Here is a 20,396-nt window from a genome sequence, read left to right as displayed (position 1 = left end):
GTGTTTTTTTCTTTAAAAACTGTAAATTAAGCCTCACAGATCTGATGCATGGACTGGAAAGAACAGATTTAATGTAATCTATTCAAAAATTGTGAGGGGGGGAGAAGTTTTCAATCAAGCCACCCAGAATCAGATGAATAATTCCAACGTAGTTATTGTTATTGACTGTTCCACATGTCAGTGTCAGCACCTCTGAAAGTGCCTTCATTTTCAATTTCCATTGCAAAGTATCACAGTTCCTGTTTTTTTTTTTGACAGCTAAAAGACAGCAGGATGAGATATTTAGTCAGAAAACACTTCTCACACAGGAACAGGACATCATCAGCAAAAAGACATGACGTACTGCATTGTCCCCAGGTGTTTCCAAAATCGACAGAGTCCATCACAGGAGCTTAAAAGTGTTAAAAGTCTTACTACCTCAAAGAAAATTCACTGGGATGCCAGTTTAGCTCTCCAGGCGTCCCATGGACGGAGACCACAGTCCTCATCGAAACTGGTTGTTGATTTTCCTCCCGATCCTGACACGGTTTGATGCATGTCATCCCCTACTTTCTCTCCACCCATTTCTTGTCTGTCTCTCTCTCTCTCTATATATATATATACATCAATATATATCTAGAATCAAAAAAATCCCCCAAAATATATAGGCTACCCCCGGAGTTAAAGATCTCTTTCATGCTGTAAGACGATGGGGAAAAAAGCATTTCTTGGCTTCTGTGTAATATGTGTCGGGGTTTATTCCCAGCCCTCCTGTAAAATCTCACAATGGAATAAGATTCATGGATCCATTTATTATCTGTCACCTGAAGCAGCCTGTAAATAATTCTGACACATTGATTCTGCGCCGCAGTGTTCACAGCAACTCTGGGCACAATCTCTGAGTCTGTTATACTTTTTTTTTTTTCTATCCCTCCATTCGAGACCTACTTATGCCGCTTGGTGACTGTGTAACAGCGTGCAGACTTGGTCGCCCACACAATACAGCGTCTTTTCTACATCCCAGACAAAATATTTCATTCAGCAGCTGCTTACGTAATCTCAAAAAAAAGGAATCCTCCATTCATAGAAAAAACACATTGACAGAGGAGCTGAACATGCACACACGTAATCTGAGACAGTGGAAAGAAAGAAGCAGGGTCATGTCTGTATGATGTTTTCAAATCCTCAAGCGATGAATGTGACATCTGCCAAGCCTCTGATTCTGTCATTCTCCCTGAAGGACAGGAGTCGGCAAGAGGTGGAGAATGTGTGTGAGTGTGTTGCTTTGACACCTCCATCATACAGTCTTTCAAGTAATGCCTGACAAGGTGATTTATCCCACCTGTCAGAGATTGCACTTCCACGTATACCTGCATGGCAACTCAGCCGTCAGAGCTTCCCTCAGCTCTTTGATCGTCTACTATCAGAAAAAAAAAAAAAAAACATCCTGACGAGATCTGACAAGATCCTCAATCAGACTGTTCTTTATGGATTTCATGGCATCTTCCTCAAAAAGATTCTGTGTGGGTGCAGCTTTTGGAAAGCGTGGATTTCGGGGGTCACAAAGTAAAAAGGGACAATGTTTTTGAGGCTGGATGTTGTCTAAGGTGGCTGACAGGTTGGTTCACACTGTTGTGTTAAATCAAATCTCACTAAATGGAGTTTAATGCTCATATATCATTTTAAAGAAGTTACTGGAGGAGACACATTGTACAACAACTTAACTCTGTATTCCCCCATCAGAGTTTTGTTTCATCGCTTAACTCTCGAGAATTTTGGTGCTTTTCAGACTCATTTTTTGGTTTCTTGAACATCAACTATAGAGGCCGCTGTTTTCAACTTAAAGAGGGGACACCACCTGCCAACTACTTAACAGCAGACAGGAAAAGTTGTAGACTAGATGGTTAAAGAAACAGCATTTTAAGGTTGTGACGATCTTTCCGCTTTGGATGCAGGAGTAGATTCCCCTTCAATCTTAATGACACTGAGGCAGAACAAATAAAAAGGGTTTGATTCTTTTCCAGCCATGTGTTGAAACAATTATGTCACATTTCATCTTGAGCTGAACAATTAGCTAATTTGTGCTGACAAGCAGCGCTGAGCTAAAGTCTGTCCGGTGTTTTCCCACAGAGCTGTTCTCTTTGATACACACACACACACAGTCAGGACTGCTGCAAAGACATTACAGTAAGATCTGACAGTATTAGCAAGCTCTGGAATCTCTGCTCAAACGCGTACAAACATTCCCACAGAAGTAGGGAAGTGCATTTTAATGATGTGAAGGATATAAAGAGGACACTTTACTGTTTGCTTTATATTCCTGTGTTACGATTTTAATGTCTTTCAGGAATAAATCCATATTTTTGCTCTATATCTCTGCACAATTTATTTGTCAAATGGGGCTGAAAGATGAATCTGAAAAGATGCATGAAAACATAACTCAAGTATCACTGTAAGAGTTTTTATTAAACAAAGGTGAAACACTAAATGTTACAATGTTACAATTCACTTAGCAGGCGCTTTTATCCAAAGCGACATACATCAGAGAGTAAGTAAGTACAACACTAATCCATTCATACACCGTCACCGAAGCAACGGGAGCGAGTGACAAATGTCAAATGTGCTGATTTTCTTTTCATAAACCACAAGACAAGACCGGTTGAGAGGCGACGACCCGACCAATTGAACCACAGCCGCCCCGAAATTAAACTAACTACATCACCAAGTAATTCCCAGCCAATTTTCAGTCCAAACTTGTCAGAAATGGCCGCTTGATAAGTGTCTAGCTTCACTACTGTTTGTTTCTAGATGAAGTTTAATGTTTTGATGTGATGTTGAAGTCATTTGATGTCGTACAAGAATTAGAAAGTCAGCCTGGCATGGTGGTGGGTATCATTGGATGTGTCAAACAACAAATCGCTTTCCAGAATTGTTTCTTGCACTTTGCACATTGCAGTGCTAAACTGTTGTTCGTTCTAGTTTTAGAGGAGCTGAGATTCCGGGATTATTTTTCTTTAAATGCTCAGAAAAGCGTGATCAGAGACGCTTCTTCCTGATCATTATCAGGTAAATGTGACATGTTCAGTCTACCCAAATCCCATCAGTTACATGCAGAGAGAGCAGAGAGGCGGTACAATCCCTGAGGGGCGGATGTGTTGAATGTTAATGAGGTCTGTGTTAAAGATAAGAATGAGCAGCAGGGAAAATCCACCGCTGGAACCTGTGAGCTGTCAAAACAAGTCGACTATTTAATTGAAATTTCACACAGCTGCTTCCCAACATTTTCCTGCAGCAGTACAAACTCAAGTGTTTCTACATTAGTCTCATTCTGTTTAAAAGCCTGTACACGGAATACAAAGAGCTGTGATAAATAGGTGTAAAGTTTCCTCTAAATATTCCATTCAGAAAACAGACACCTGCTCTTAAATAACAGGAACTGTGATGAAACTTTAGACTGCCGCCACAGTTTATTTAAAACCAGCTCCTCATTGATCATATGACGCTGCTATATGTATCCTTTGATTTTCAGTCATTCATTGTCAGTCTTCCATACTCCTCTGCAGGCTGAAAGCTTCTTCTACAGAAAGCTTATTTGAAAACGTCTTATCTTTGAGCTCTTATTTCAATGTGAAGTTTTGAGTTTTCACTTGTCTTGATGGCGGCTGTGGCTCAGTGGTAGAGTCGGTCTCTCAACCAGAAGGTCGAGGGTTCGATCCCCAGCTCCTGCAGCCACATGTCCGATGTGTCCTTGGGCAAGACACTTAACCCCAAGTTATTCCTGCTACTTTGTCGGCGGCGTATAAATGTGTATGAACGGGATTAGTTAATACTGATGGTCACTTTACATAGCATGTAGCTCTGCCATCAGTGTGTGAATGTGTAGAAGTGACAAGCACTTTGAGTCATCAGAAGACTAGAAAAGCGCTATACAAGCTCTGCTGTAGACCAAAAGTTATCTTAAATTACTATATTACTTCTCCTGTTTTTTTGGTTTTTTTTGTTGTTGTTTTTTTGGGGGGGGGGGGGCATATTGCACTCCGGATGTTTTACCTTTAAGGCATGTTTGTGCCTCCTGCATGAATAATGCTGCTGGCAATTCAGGCAATGCCCAAAACCCCAAAACAAGTCATTACATCAGTCACATCAGAAAAGGAATTTGAAAATACACAACACGCTGAAGCATCAGGCCAGTCTTTGGATATGTCTGCTTTTGAATGATGAAGATGGAAGCATAGGACGCTCTCCTGACAAAGAGAAGCTTGGTGCACCTCAGTCAGGATATAGCCTTGTGCATGTGAGAACAATTTTGATATAAAACGTACATCTTGTGTGCATCAGAATCATTCACAAGTCAAACTCCTGTTAATAGAAATACAAACTTTCAGATTTGGTGCATGTTGGAAATACAGTATAATAATTTCTGTGTTTATAGCAAAGGTCCCAGGAGGACTCACAGTAATTTGTCTCAAAGTTAAATTCTCATGGCCTTTGCCTGAAAGCACTTTGCGACAGAACGTGTCAGTTTTATAAACTGACAAATCTGAAAGGCAAATTTCATCTCTTCTTTTGGGAAAAGAGCCGCCCGCTTATTGACCCCAAATTAAGGCTCATTTTCCAAAAATCTATTTAACATTGGCTGCAGGGAGGAATGTCAAATAGGCTGGCTGTCCTTCAACCACAGGACCAGCTTGTAAGAATCTGCTGAAGTGTCCTTAAGAAAGAAACGGAGGTCTTATAGAGTCTCAAAGTGCTCTGCTTTGTTTCTGACACCTTCCTCCGAATACATTAACACGAGCTGCTAAAGCACAAACATTAGATTGCAAGAGGCGTCCTGAGAATGATTTGTGTGAAATGACTCTGAACAGATTGGTGAAATAATATTTGATGGGTTTTCTGTCAGTCAGAATTTAATTCTTGTTGTTGTGAATTATCAGAAAATGAACGTGAATATGAAGTTTATATTACCTACGTTGACAGTATGACAGCATACTCATCCGACTTATTGAGAGTTACTGCAGAGCTCTCACATCATCGGTGCAGGAGGTGGCCGCCTGTAACGGCCAATAAATGGACTGATAACAACCCAAATGGCTCATGAAGGTCGAGTGATGAAGAGTTTTGTTTGGATGAAATGTGTGTTTACAATTCTTTGGGCCCACGTTAAAGTCGTTCAAACAGTAAGCAGGATTAACAGATTTAATGGAACTCCAGTTTGGGATTTTATTTCAATTAATGATTTCAATAAAGAATACAAGTTTATGCAAATGTTAGAGTTCATTTGATTACTTTATGTGCAGTTATTCATGAATTGGGAATAATTGTGGCGCCTCATTAGGAAATCCATTAGAGCGATTGAAGCCAAAAGAATAAAAACGTAATGAAGGAGACTGAAAAGGTAAAGTCGGTCTCACCACACAAACACACACACACACACACACACACACACACACACACACACACACAAACCACACATTTATCCCCTTTTTAAATGTACATCAAAACATCTCACACATCATGTTTGTGTCTCCTTTCACACAGATGAAAAACAGTGTCTTTCTTGATCTTGGCACATTGATAGTCAAACATTCAGCTCTGAATGAGGACGGCTGTTTGTGCCAGTTTACCAGTTTGTTCTCCTCACGACTCACAGCGAGGCTCTGAGCCAGCAGAGTGGCATTTTTGTTTGGCAATACAAATTCCAGATTTGTTTCTCGCCTACATCTGTTTGGCTTTCTGGTGACTCGCTGCCAGCTCGACTGGCGCTGAGTGGGAGCTGCAGTGAGGGGTGTGTGTTTCTGTGTGTATGTATGGGGGGGGGGGGGGGGGGGGGATTGTGACAGAGGGAATACAGCTGTAAAAAGCTGCTCGGCTGTCATGTTTGTTCTGCTCAGACCAGATCAACATGCAGGCTGGAAAGTGCAGGTATATCTTGTTTTTGGTTTTGGTTTTATGTCTCTACCAAGTGACACAAGGACAAAAATAAAATCAAAAAAGAAATCAGTATTTATCATGACTGTGATTTAATACTGCTGCTTATTAGGGAGTACCCTGATAATGATGCAAGACATAGGGTCATAGTTTTTCTTACAATACTTACACTAAAGTTGTCTGTCTAACATTTATAGGATTATATTTTCTTTTTTTAAATGAAGATGATTCGAATCAGTAACAACAACACAAAATTAAAGTTTCCAGCAGTGTTGATTTGGACCTCACATCTTAGTGCACGTTGGGTTGTGTTGCAGCTGCTTGAACCTTTGAGCTATTTTACCAAAGTCCTGTGCAAGAACCAATATGGTATGTAGATTTTAGTCACTAGTGACTAATCTCTTTCTGTCAAAGGAAAAGATGTCCATAAGAGGTTCGTCAGTCAGTTTCCACTAAAGATGGCAGCCTATTTTTTTATCTATGTGAATAATCTTAACTCAGCAATCAATCAATCAGCAACTTGTGTTGTTAAAAAAAATGAATCCAATGTGGATGTACAAAAAACTGCAGTTCCTTGAGTGTTCACTTGAAGCTGACTGCAAAAGCCCTGATAGTCACATACACAACTATTCAAAAAAGAGTCTTTACAGGCTAGCAATAACTGTGTTCACACCCTGATAAAAAAAAAATGGTATGACTTGTATATTTATTGGCACACAATGGGTGTTGATTTTCTTTTTATAACTCATCCGTTTAGATTTGATTAGGAATAAGAGTTATTTATAATAAGGGGCGTGGCTGATCAGACTGATAGGAGGACGCCTTGCCGGTGTTTGTCAGGAGGCTTAAGGCCACCTCAGCTCCACCTCTTCATCATTCACTAGGTTGACCAACAGTTAATATGAGCCTTATATGAGGCTTATAAATTCAACTTCAGAATCCAATGGGTATATATGATATATATGTATAGTGTATTGTGCAATGTTGTTCGAGTTGAATCAGCTCTGACCTGTTCTCTCCATCTCCAACTTGTTTGAAGGTTAGATTAAAGGAAAGAAATGGCATCAAATGCATTTGGTGTATCACATTTCATTGACCCATTTTGATCTTGAGTAGGTTTTTGTTCTTTTTAAAAGCTTGCCAAATGTTGGCTCAACATCTCATCCAGCAAAGAAGTGATCATAATCATAGAGATTTGGGTTACAGCTTCAAGTTCTATTCTATTATCCATTATTTAAAAATCACATCAAATGTACAAGAAGGCTTTGTTTTATGTCTTTGTTTTAGAGCCGTTGTGCAAAAATAATTTAAAATATAAAGCAATTCCAGAGTCAAAAAGTTAAAATACACCAACCACAAAGAGAAAAACATGTCTCTTTATTAATTATTTTTTTTCGGATAAATTTTTAAAAAAGTATTCCTTTTAATGCAAATCAGGCTTCTTAGCATTTAACATCAACTGAGAAAAAGATGAACTTATGATACCAACTGTACAAACAGTGATATTCACATTGTATAAATGAGTCAAGTTTTGCACGGCAGCCAAACAAAAACAAATGGCTTATTGAATGAATCATCACATAGAGACAATAAATGGAACAGTTCAAGAAGGTGTGGGGGAGGCTTTCATTTCAGCATGAAACAACATTACAGATTAGTTCACTGCTTCAGATGAGACAATTTAATTCACAGAGATGTTTATGAATGTGCATTTGATCTGACAGCAAGAGAAACACAACAACATAAATCAACATGATGTATCACATAAAAACACACACTCTCTCTCTTGCTATTACCTGACGACGTCTACAGTCTACAAAGTCCCTCAGATGAACATTTTACCTGCTACAAGAACGTGTTAGTCTTGTGTACTGCAGCTTCTTCACTGACTGCCCGAAAGAAAACAAGGACCCACGCAACAGGCAGGAAATATCTAATCAGCTGCTGAGAGAGAAGCCAAGTGTTATCCTAACTTGGAGAAATCACACATATTGGAACAGAACATAAAAGAAAAACATCATGTGTGCTTTGCTTATGCATTAAACTTGAGACTTTTTAATCCAAAGAACAGATCATGTCAACATTGCAAAACAACGACCTAAAGAACCTCAAGGAAAGACGACAATCTTAATCTTCAATCTTAAACCTTCACAAGTGTTTGATTTAAAAAAAAAAAAAAAATCAGTGGGTATTTATTTGTGTACTTTGCTCACGCTCCATGTCGATTCTGCAGATCTCTGCAGAAGTCCAGCTGGTGGAAAACCTGCAGGAGAGTTTTTATTTTTATTTTTTTAATGCAATACAATTAAAATCATGCAGTGAATTAACTAAGGATTAAACTCCAAGACTCTTTCTTGCATTTGTATGTATGTGTTTGGTGTGGATGTGTGAATGTGTGAAATGTTATTTTTTCCCTCTGACACAGTACATTTCACGCTTGAACAAAGACAGCAGGTAAGGAGGAGCAGCCGGAGTGAATCTGAATCAAAGTTGCTGTTTGTATGTATGTTTTCTAATTGTGTTTTACTACTAACGAGTGTGTTATTAACCACCCAGGGACATTTGAATAATAAAAACAATAGATAAAGTTTCAAAACTGATGATGAGGGTATTGTACTAGGTCCAAAGTCAGTAACAGTCAGTTTGGGCAGAAGGTCTGAGCGCTATATCTGGAAAGGAGAATGTTAACACCAGTTTGACCTTAATACTTTCTGCCTAAAGTGAAAATTTGAGGGCCTGTCTGTGCAAATGTAATGACAGAGAATGATGGATTAATGGGGGTCATTCCCACCAAGGTGAGGTCTAGACAAAGTGTGTAGATACCTCTCCTCCACCTCCTCTTCTCTCTCTCGCTCTGGATTCAGCTCATTTTGTTGCGTTTTTTACACCACTCTAAAAGTGTCATGATATATATATTTTTTAAATCCTGATTAATTGCTGAATTTCAGTATTTAATAGAGACATATCACATTTTTAATTGCATGTTTGAAACTCAATTCTTTCTAGCTGTGGGAGTGTCACCCACCTAGGGGAGGGGTTACTGACCTTTGTGATGTCACACATGATACAGCGTTACAAATAAATACAAAATTACAGCCATTGAGAAGCTGTTGTACTCGTTTTGGACTCTGCAGATAAGAGAGGTGGGAAAATGGTAAAGAAGTCATAATATCTGAAGGCAGTCAAAGGTCTTCTTCTCTTTTTGGATGACAACATAAGTATCGCCACCTGCTGGTATGAAAATGATATCCTTATGCAAAGGAAGAACACGACAAGTATCTGGCATTTGTCTAAAGACTTGTTGTCATGCCCATGTGCAAATTTCTTTGCCTGGCCAAAAGCATCGCATGAAGACACAACACTTTGGTGCCTTGGTGTTGTTTTGGTGAGTTTTGGGCTATAACATCTTGGCCGTTACCATTCTGACATTCTAACTCAAGGCGATTTAACATCCAAGAACAGCCGCACAGAGCAATTATCATGGCTGTGGACTCTCTCACACTTGTTTATTTGATGTAATTTGACATAATTTCCCCTGCGACTTTGACTCAGTGGGAGCGTTTCTTCTGCAATGAAGTTGGCAAAGCATGAACACTGAACACGTGTGATGACTCGTAGGAAGCAGACACTTCTGACTCATCAAGGGCCGCCAGTTGGTTTGAAATTGAGCTGCCTAGACAAAATGCCCATTGAACTTGAATTTGGATTTTGATTTAAAAAAATCATGATTATCATGCAAAGATATGTGAATCGTTACTTTCAAAGTTGGCAGTTATTTAACAATTGAAGCCTTTATGTCTGTGTAATCCAGCTGTGGGTGAAAATGAGGATCGGGTGGTGTGTTGGGTCAAGCAGTCCATCTTGGCCCCCCCATGTGAAACCAATTTCCAGATTTCCCCTGTTGCATTAGGGGTAAAGCCAACATCAGGATGAGGCCAATAAATGACTGATGACTGGAGCGGAAACTGAACTACCGGAGAAGCTGATGTTATGCAGTTAAAGTAGTTTGAGCTCATAGTTAGTGGCCTGTAGCATGTTTCTTTAACTTACAGATGTGTGTTCCTGTGTGTTTTTGTACGTGTGGGAAGCTCACAGGATCACGCCTTGTGCCTCTGGGAAATTGTTATGAAGACAATTAGAGTGAAATGACTCGCAGCTCTTCTTGCTCCAAATTAACACAAACGCTTGTTTGATGCCTCACGCTGCTCTGACACTAATTTCAATCTGAATCATACGAGGAATTAGAGACGATTCTGGTGAAACGAGTAATTAGCTTCTTCCTTCTAGATAGGAAGACTCACGCATATTTTGTTTTCACCTGCTCTGAAATCACAGACGGCAAGGCAGAGATGAAGGGTGGGACACGGTGTGGAGGGGGGGGGGGGGGGGGGGGGAAACAGCCTGAGCCTCATTATTTTGTATGTTTTTAAGGGTACATTAAGTCATCTGTGGCCTTTGCTGACCTCTTTGAGCGAGCAGTATTTATAGAAGTCACAGCATGGCTTCCTCCAGTCTAGTTTGTGTGTCAATTACAGTTGTTTTCACAGCTTCAAGGGCCAAGTGGGTTAATTAGAGATCAATTAAATAGATAGGATTAGATCCGGGGATACGGTTTTATTACATGGTAAACCCAGGCTTTCTCATTGTTGTTGTTTTTTAAGCTTCTAACAGGCTTTTTGAGGATTTAAGTTGTTTTTACATTAACCCCCAGCTGAGCAATCGACTCTAAGATAATTATCACACACATTTGCTTCCACTACTTACTTACAATTTGATGTGATGAAGTTCTAATATTGAAACATGACATAAAAGTGGAGCTCTTGATGCACAAGTTTACGATACACATTCCACAGGGTTTTGCTTTAAGTACCGTAAAATCCATAATTTAAGTCTCACGGGTAAATAATACTTTGGGCTATTTTGGGGGTCTCTCTGAGGGTTAAAAGGGTTTTTAACTGTCTCCCTCCCTGGGATGACTGTGCAGTATCTGTGCAGCTGTCTAGCACCATCTGTTTTTTCGCCATGTGCATTTTTCAATCCTGCTAGCTACCGGTACAGTATGAGTTCTCAGCCTACAGTAACGTTGAAAGTTGTGAGAAACAGACCCACAGCCCGAGAGTCACTCTGCCCACCTCCGCTGGTCACTTGTTGTCTTTGATTTAGGATTCTTTTCAATCAAACCAGAACTCCACAATTACTTTACTTATTAGGATTTGGCATGGTTGTCTTTAAATGCAGGGTTATGAATGAGTGGCTGCTGGCAATACACAATGGGGCCAAATGTTCATTTCAATAGCGTCAGGTTGCGTGCAATGCATGCTTGTGGCACATACCTAAGCATTTTTTGGCATATTGGTCACAGCAGTGAATAGGACACAGCCCACTTTTTAGATTGACAAAAAAGTCTTAGATTCGAGACAATTCAGACAGCAGGTAGCAAGTTTGTTTTCTCCAGACTGTATTCCGGTCCATTTAGCTACAATAGCTTTTGTAGCACTATACTTTCTGTGGGACTTTTTTGGTCTGAATCGGAGAAATGATGTCTGAGAAATCCAAAAAAAATATCACAGTAAAGAAACTCTAGATTCAGTTTGACTTTCCTTTAAACTTTGCTTCAGTTGTGTTTTTGGCCTCATGAATGTTAAAAAGCACACATTAAGTAAACTATGTATTTTCATCCTTACTTTACCGAACCACACGAGCTGGACATCTTTCAGCGACTCCTGTCACAAGACGAAAGTCACACTGACATACAAAACATGACTCGGAGGTCCGTTTCTATTCCAAACACTCTCTGGTGCATTCAGTGTCAGGACAGTTAGTGGACATTTATCGTCCTCACCCTCCTACACCATTGGTCACACATCATTAACCGTCCCGTACAGGAAGACAGGGTTGTCACTTTACGCTCATCTCAGGAGTTTTGATGGCCTGATTGTGCTCAGCTATTAAAAACCGTCAGTTCATTTCTCAATCAGGAAACAGGAAGTCTGCATTTTGGTAGCAGAAATAATACAAGCCAAAAACAAAACCATGTTGTAATTCCAGAACTTATTACAGCAGTTAGTTCCAACCTGATTGGACTTTTCACTCTGTGTAGTCCTCCAGGCGGACGGCCCAGGGTTTGAATCCGACCTGTTGCTCCTTTCCCTCATGATTCCCCACTCTCTCTCTCCCTGGTTTCTGACCCTATCCAATGACCTATCTTGACAGTAAACACACGAAAACACCAAAATAAACCAAAAAAAAAAAGAAAAGAAAAAAGCTTCAATGCATGAAGCCTGAAGTTCAACTTTGACCATCACAGTAGCTGTTCATAACACAGTTTGCAGCTGAGTTCGATGTGTGTTTGTGTTTGTGTGTGAGGGATGATTGTTAGAAGAGCTGATGCTGCATCATCAAGAGAAAACCCAAAATAGAGCGAGTGAATGGGATCTGATTGATATGCAAATGGTTCTGCATAAGGCTGCATGTTTAAGTAAGCTTGAGGAGTCTGAATCTATCCTGTAAGACTGTGTGTGTGTGTGTGTGTGTGTGTGTGTGTGTGTGTGTGTGTCTGATTGCAATTGTGGCATCTTGATGATAGTGATTGCATCTCTTGTTTTGCAGTTCATTGTGTGCAGGTGGTGTTTCCTTTTTTTTAGGAGGTCTCTGCAGATTTTGTCAGATTCTGTCTACTTTGTGACTTATTTTGGTGTCGCAATGTTTTCTTAAAATTCAACTATATTCTCTGACAACAACATTGCATTTGCACAAGCAGTATCAACATAGTTTTGGAAGAGAAAATGATGAACTTGTGTTTTGGAAAGTTGATGGTTTGAAGTGACCTGGAAGTTGCATACACAGTCATACACTCCAGGACCTGACTGATCAGGGTTTATTTTTATTTTTTGGACAACAAACAAAGTTAAGTTGTGGTCTGCCGGGACGTTGAGGGAGTTACACAAACTTGACATTTACAGTGATAATGATCGGTGCACAGAGCAGGATTAAATGTGGATCATTTAGCAGAGTAAACAATCAGATGACTGCTCTGCTTGAATAAATGCTCTTTGCAACCCAAAAACATCCTGTTAATGAATGCTGGTAAATGTCAGGTCAGGTTATCTGAGCTTTTATTTTCTGATTCATTTTGCTTTGGGAATGATTCTGCATCGATTATATCGATTGATTTTCAATGGTGTAATATTGGTGTCCCAGTCTGTGAATTGACATTGCGTTTGCTGTTGGGTAAGCATAGCACAGTGGGAGCTCCACAGACACACAGTCAGACATGCACACACACACAGCGCTGTTTGCACTGTTTGACCTGCTGACGGAGAAATACTATCAGTAACATAACCTCCTTCAAGTAGGTAATAATAAGTAAGTAAGGAAGTAAAGTTTATTTATAGCACGTTTCACAGACAAATGTCACAAAGTGCTTTACATCAACAACAAAAAACAACAACAACAACAGCATGCATACAATGAAACAAGAACAAATGAGTACGTCATGGACGACATTATAAATACCAAATAATACCAAAACTGTGAAGCCAAAAGGTTTTATATCTTTTCCAGTGCAAATGACCATCAGGCAAATAAAAGCTTAATAAAGCAATTTGTTCCCTTTCACACCAGACAAACTGTCACTTACAGTCTTCATCACACTATGAACCAGAAAAGCCTGGTTTAAATTACATATCCTCAACCTGTCACAAACACTAAAATGTTCTTTCCAGCTCGCTCGCTCTCCAACACTTTCAAACCAGATTCTGTTTCACACTTTTATTTCTGCTTCTCTCTTGTGTTACTTGACGCTTTAAACCTAATTTTCTCTACTCGAGGTAAAGATAACAGAGTGTAATTGGAACAAAACTCCCGGTCAACCCGTCGGCTCCGTGCAGAAACAGAAACCTGTCATTCAGAGGTGAAGCTCAGCCACAGCAGCTGCTGTAAAGAGCTCTCGTCGTTGAAAGAAAAATAAGCTCCTGGGACTGGAAAATGGAACTCGGGTGTTAGAGCAAATCACAGAGCAACAGTTAACAAGTGGACACGTTTACTGAGACTCAAACAGAATGTCAAAAGTTGATTGGCTTTTTTATACATCTACAAAGGAGTTCAATTGCCAATTTGAAACTAAAAGTCTTTAAGTGATGTTTAATTTATTGACCCTGGAGCTGGGAGGAATTTTTGGTTGAAAGTTTATTTTAAAAGATTACATTCAGGTGTGATGCTAAACAATTTCCATGCTGGCATCCCCTGATGGTTTATTTTTAGGTCTTTGTCAGAAAAATATGCACGGATTTCCAAAATGTGAGGTTTTCAGAGCGCATACGGTGTGCTGAAACTTTTACTGAAGTTACGAAGGTGTGAAATCAATATGACTAACTTAGCTGTTGATCTAAAAATAAGAATAAATTACAGAGACGCCTCCTTAGCATGCCTGTGGGGATAATGCTAATTTCTGCACATTCCCACTAAATAAAAAATCTCATCAATAAAGCAGCTTACTCTAATTCACTGATTTATCGTCCGTTGTGAAAATTTTCCAGCTGAGTGAACCACCTGCTTTCATAATTTAGTTTCACTCCCGAGCTTTCAGCCGTAATTATCCTCTCTTTTTGGCCTCTGTTTCTCTCTGTCTCGGTTCCAGACAGCGGGGGGGAATCTGTCATGACCCGGCGCTCTGTTCTGACACATTTTTCCCTGTTTGTGATGCTGAGAAGCAGCGTTCGATGAGACTTTGGACAGCACCCATTGCCTCTGGTGCCGCTCGGCATAATAGCACGCTTGTCTTTGCCTGCTGAGAGGGAACGTCAGTGTCCAGACAGCTATTGTTTGTAATTAGGGATTCCAACTGAGGCCTTCAGCACCAGCTTGAACTGTTTTTTTTCGGAGACAATGTAAAGTTGGAGGTCCTCCTTGTTGATATGATGTTTACCCACAGACGGGGGCCTAATGACCCCATGTTTGGGTGAGCAGCAGGAGGGAAAACATGATGATGATGATGGAAGATAAAGAGTATGGGACTGTGTGAGTTCAGGTCATTCGGGTTGGCAAGTTTACGTCAGTGCAGGAATTTGGAAAAAACTATTGCTTTTTTGCAACAAGCAATTTTGATTTCAAAAATAATTTCATGCTGTTAATAATTAGTGTTTGTTTCTATTGACAAAATGTGCTTTAAAGTTCCAATAAACCAACTAATTGTTAACAGATTTAGACCCATACATGGTACAGTAGATGCTCAGGCATACAGGAAGTTGGTCAATCTAGTAGCAAGACCAGTATCATGTACTTTAAGATAATTGGGCTCTTTGGCCTTTTTTAGACTGGACAGATGTAGAGAGACGGGAAGTGTGGAGGGAGAGAGAGTGAGGGATAACATTCACCAAACAGCGTCAGAATCGTGAGTCACACCTGTGACCTCTGTACACAGGATGCCTGCTGGACCAACGAAGCTAAACTTGTGGCCCCAACATTGTGTACTTTGGTGGAAGTCAGAGTTGAATGATAGGTCAAACTATTCATGCCTTTCTCACAGGGAACCAAATTTGATTCCAAATGAAAGTTAAGTTAAGTTACATTTGCTTCTCTATCCACTGAATAGGAGGGGGAGGGAAGTGTCACTCTCTGGGATTGATTTTGGTAAAAAAAAAAAAAAAAGGTCCTCAATCTAGAAAATCACTGATCATCCATCCTACTCCTCCCTTAAACGGTCCAAAAATAATGGACAACTAATCCCACCTTCTTTAAAATTCTCACCTCTTGTTGTAAAGATCTATTCTGCACCCTCGATTAAGTAATCTTCTACTTTTCCCACTTTGTAATATAAGTTTTTTCAAAACTTGTCCTTTTTGTCAGCGCCCTGCAGTACCCTTTTTTTATCCCTGGGTCCTGAACTGTCTGCATCTAAAGAAGTTCACACATCAATTAATAGAGAAAGCAAATGAGTAAATTAGTAAATGTTCAGAAAAGATAATTTACTAGACCATATTAGCTGCAGTCCATGTACTTTTTAGCTTTAAACTTGGATGCAATTGCGCACATTTTCACCATTGACCATATTTTTTGTGGAGGCAGAGCTAACACCATAAAGAGGGTCATGTCTGTGCAATCATCTAACCTCAGCTGACTCAATGGCTCCTGCAGAATGACTCGAGTGTGCTGGCGGACCTGTGATTTCTCACTCTGCCTCACACGGTGAGCTCTCCGCCTGCAGCATCAAGTCTTTCAGGAGGGCTGCGCAGACCACCGAGGCTCCGGCGGGCTGCCAGTCATCAGGGCTGGGGAAAAAAAAAATCTCCTTCTCTTTAGATCCAATCAGCAGCACTTCAGCAGCTCATTCAGAGCTGACACCTGATACGGAGCCACTCAAAAGGCTAAAGGCATGCTACAGAATAGCTGCAAAAGCCCTGATATAGAGGCTATTCTGAGCCAGCAAAGTTGATCTGTCTTTTTTCCGTCGCCTGACACAGCTGAGGAATTTTCTTTAAACTATTTCAAATTGGTTTAGAAAGATTTTTTTCTGCATTCACGTGGCCATAATGATCCAGAGATATATTGGAGCTAGCTAATGTCTGGAGGATGTTTTTCCCCCCAGTCACTCCCCATCTGTCTCTGAACTTCTAATTGAAGCTGCTGCTCGCTGATTGCTCACCAGAAGTTCAGATTAGCTGCAGGTCAAAGTTCGTCTGTGTCAAATGTCGACAAAGTCTCCAGTTTCAGTCCGTCTTCTCTACCTTTACCTCTGGCTTTTAGCTTCTGCATAATCTCGTTTGCTGGTTCCTCCACATGCTCACAGTTATATAAAGTAGAATTTAAGTGTAAGTGGCAGTGTGCAGGAGTTCTTTATACATCTGGAAAGTTAATTTTGAACACATGGTTGCTATGCAAAGAAGAAGTCATTTGTAAGGAGAAGATTGGGAGAACATACCAGGCCAAGCACACTGCTGTCTGTTTTTATGCACGTCTGGCTCAGCTCTCAGAAGTTATGGGCCGATGTTGTTTGTCTGCAAACAAAAAATATACAGGGACCTGCAGAGCAATATTTCTGCACAGATGTGTTTTTAAAGATGTCTTTATTCGCTTTTTATGCCTTTATTTTAGAGATAGGACAGTGGATAGAGTTGGAAATCAGGGAGAGAGAGAGTGAAGAATCACATGCGACAAAGGAGCCTCATGAATTTGAACCCGAGCCACCTGCTTGGAGATCTATACCGCCATACATTGGGCGCGCACACTAACCACTATGCTAGGCTTAAGAATAGGAGTTGAGGAGAACCTGCTAAAAAATTTTGTTTATAATACAATTTGAATGGTTATGAACTTTTTTCAATCACAACAGGCTTTATGCCCCACCTTTGGATAGGGTCAGCGATAAAGAGTGGAAAACAATAGACTTTTCAACCAAATTAACCTCAGTTTTTTAAATAAAAAGAAGATTTTATTTAACGGTCAAATCACGAAGGCAATGCCTGCCAGATGTTGAGAAGAGTCGGGCTGTGGTTGGAAGTTTTCAAAGTCATATCTGTGAGTCGGCAGTGGATCTCGTAACACTTTCAAATCAACCATTAATTACAAACCAGTTTCAATTCAACTAATTACAAACAACCAGTGGGTGACATCACTAAGACTACAAGCATAACATTTTCCTGTTGTTCAACAGTGTCTCACATAGTGCTTTCAAAATTAAACAAAATGTGCACGTGTGAATGCAAACAGCCAACATTTTTACCCAATTTTACCTGGAATTTCTTCTCATAGCCCCCTAGTAAATTGTGAAGTCGGGTGAGCCGATGTACATAACCTGTATAAAACATGGACAAAGTCTCAATGTCTTTACCCATCGATTTCTGAAGTAGACTTTTAAAGCCCAATGATGGCGCTCACCATGTTGGGATGACCGGAAAAAAAACATTTGGGCAACATAATGGACAAAAACATGGAGCCGAGGCAGACCTAAAGCTGACGGCTGCATAACCATCATAGTGCCAGACTCTGGTGCTACATCCCTCATTTCTGCGTTCTTTTGATATCATGTCATGCCTCTGAAACCCCCCACCCCCCATTTCCAGTCTTACAGGGAAAGTCTCCCATTGTAAGGTGCATGTATAAAAAACCAAATCAGGAAGATTTCAGGGGAAGCCTACCTGAAATGTGTAGTAGTGTGAATGTCAAAATGGCTGAAGTGCATTTGAGCATCAATAGAGAACAGTTGTTGTACTCTGCAGCTCCCAGGGAACAAAGTTGTTGCTGAGTAAGAGTGCGGAGCGTAATCAATCTTTTTTTAACAGAACCTTTAACACTGGACAGCTGGGTGCTCAGCGTAATTGTTCTTTGAGAGTCAGGAAGCAGATGCCAGCATCTTTGAAAACTGAAGCTGACAGGCAACTAATGATCAGTGAGTGTTTTTGTAGAACTTTAAGATATAGATACTCTTTTATGTTTGCGCTTTCAGATCCAAAAGCAGGGGATACTGTAGTTCAAAAGAGGACATTTGTATGCTGAAGGACACTCCTGCTGCTTTGTTAAAGGGAGTTACAACAATAACATGCATATCAATGTCTCATTTGGGGGAAAGGGCCGACTGTGTAGCCGACAAATTCCACATGAAAGAAGATTAGTGGTGCTACTGAGGCCTTTCTACATTTTTTTTTTGGGTATGGATGCTCATGTTGAGAAGCTGTCAGAGTTCCCATTTGATCTGATTAGAGAGTTGGCACCACTGATCAAAGAACAAGCCTCATTTTGCGCACTATCACTTTTCCTTTGAACCTTGCACAGTGTGAGTAAAATAATTTGGCAGATAGGGACCGTGTGTACACCACCTGACCAGAGAAGTGAATCATACATAAAGCCGTGTATTAGAATATTACAGATGATTTGGACAGAAAGTAAATTAAATAAACCGCACATTAATTGCCAATGTGCTTGTGATTTTATGGAGACATGCAGGAGGAAAAGTTGAAATTATTTTCTGGGCACATTCTCACTCCTGCTGTTAGAAAAGGTGTGTCTCTGTGCCTCCTCACTCCCTGTCAATCCTTCAGGTACGAGAGCCTACAAGCCTCAGAGGGATTACTGTAATGCACTACCAATGTCAAACAAATCTGAGATTAAACAAGTCACTTTCAGAGTGCTTTTGAACCACAAAAACTCCCTCTGAGAGCTTTGATTCTTAACTCATGTTGGCTACTTCCTTGAGACGTTTTGTTGAGGCCGTGCCAAGGTTATATGTAGAGGATCGAAACTGCAGAGTCTGCAGATTCATGCCATAATATATATCATACTCCCCGTGGTGATTGGTGAATTAGCAAATCGCACCTGGCCTTGTTAACTTTTATTTTTCTAAATCCTCAATAAGAAGAACGATGACCTTTGCAATTTTTGTTCACACTGAACAAAGAGGTGTCCTATCAAAAAAGTCCTTGAAAAATGATCTACTTTTTGAAAATCACTGCAAGAAAGTTTTGTTGTTACATCGCAGATGACAGTAGAGAAAGTGTAAATGTTGCTTTTGTTTCAAAGAAGTTGAGTTTCATTTCAACGAGGTTAAGAAGTTGCAGAGCTGTGGTGTGATCAATGAATCTGTACAAGATTTTGTGTGTCAGCTTAGAAATTTCACTGCTACATTACCTGTGACAATTATAAATCCGACACGTTTCCTAACCAGTCAGTGTTGTGTTGTCTGACATCGAACAGTATCTGCTAGGATTTTGTATTGCACAAACTATTTTCCCCCAGCAGTGCAGGTAAGACGGCACCTCCCTTTTGGATTCATACCAATGCTGTATTAACTAAGACATTCATTCACCTGCATGCAGCAGGATTTACAGGAACATTTACAGCCTGCAGCACAATAACTAGAAATAAATTCACCTGTATATCGACACCACAGGATTAAAAGGACAGGCACATTAAATCCAACCAACAGTGCAATAAAAAGGCTCTCTTAGCCTCCTAAATACTGTCGCTACATGAATCACCTGCTGATAGGTCTTCGGCAGCCGCACCCTGTCCACCACTGGACTGACCGCAGAGCAAATTTATTCATTCCTCCACCTCTTTACTGCTGGAGGGGAGAGTAAAGTTACTGCTCGTGGACTTTAATAAAACTTAGTTCAATCACTGCGGCAGCGTGCAGGGCTTCGCAGTGAATTAGCATTATCAACGTTAATGTAATTTTGCATAATAATTGTGGAGTTGTGGTGTTGACCTCTAATCAGATTTGCAGTTTCCAGGATCGAGAGAAGACCCCCCCCCCCCAATATTGCTGCATGTGGCAAGGCCGATAGACTTGAATTGCCAATAAAGGCCTTCATTTACTATGCAGGTCAATCTTACAGCCTCATTTTTCTCTTTTTTTTCCCCCTAAAAACAAATTTTATAGAAATGTGAAATGTTTGACTTCTGATCTTTAAATGTTAAACCCTTAAAGTGCATGTTATTCAAGTGGTTTTAAAAGCTTACGAAACAGACATTTACTGATACAAAAATGGCTCTCT

General features: G+C 40.2%; 1 protein-coding gene across 4 annotated transcripts in view; it reads left to right on the top strand.

Moving 5' to 3' along the window:
- htr4 (5-hydroxytryptamine receptor 4) overlaps window positions 1-20,396 on the top strand; it is a 161,665-nt gene that overhangs the window by 53,280 nt on the left and 87,989 nt on the right. The gene's annotated exons all lie outside the window — the stretch shown is intronic.

Source organism: Labrus mixtus, chromosome 10, assembly GCF_963584025.1.
Source record: "Labrus mixtus chromosome 10, fLabMix1.1, whole genome shotgun sequence".
Lineage (NCBI taxonomy): Eukaryota > Metazoa > Chordata > Actinopteri > Labriformes > Labridae > Labrus > Labrus mixtus.
This window is presented reverse-complemented; position numbering and strand designations above follow the sequence as displayed.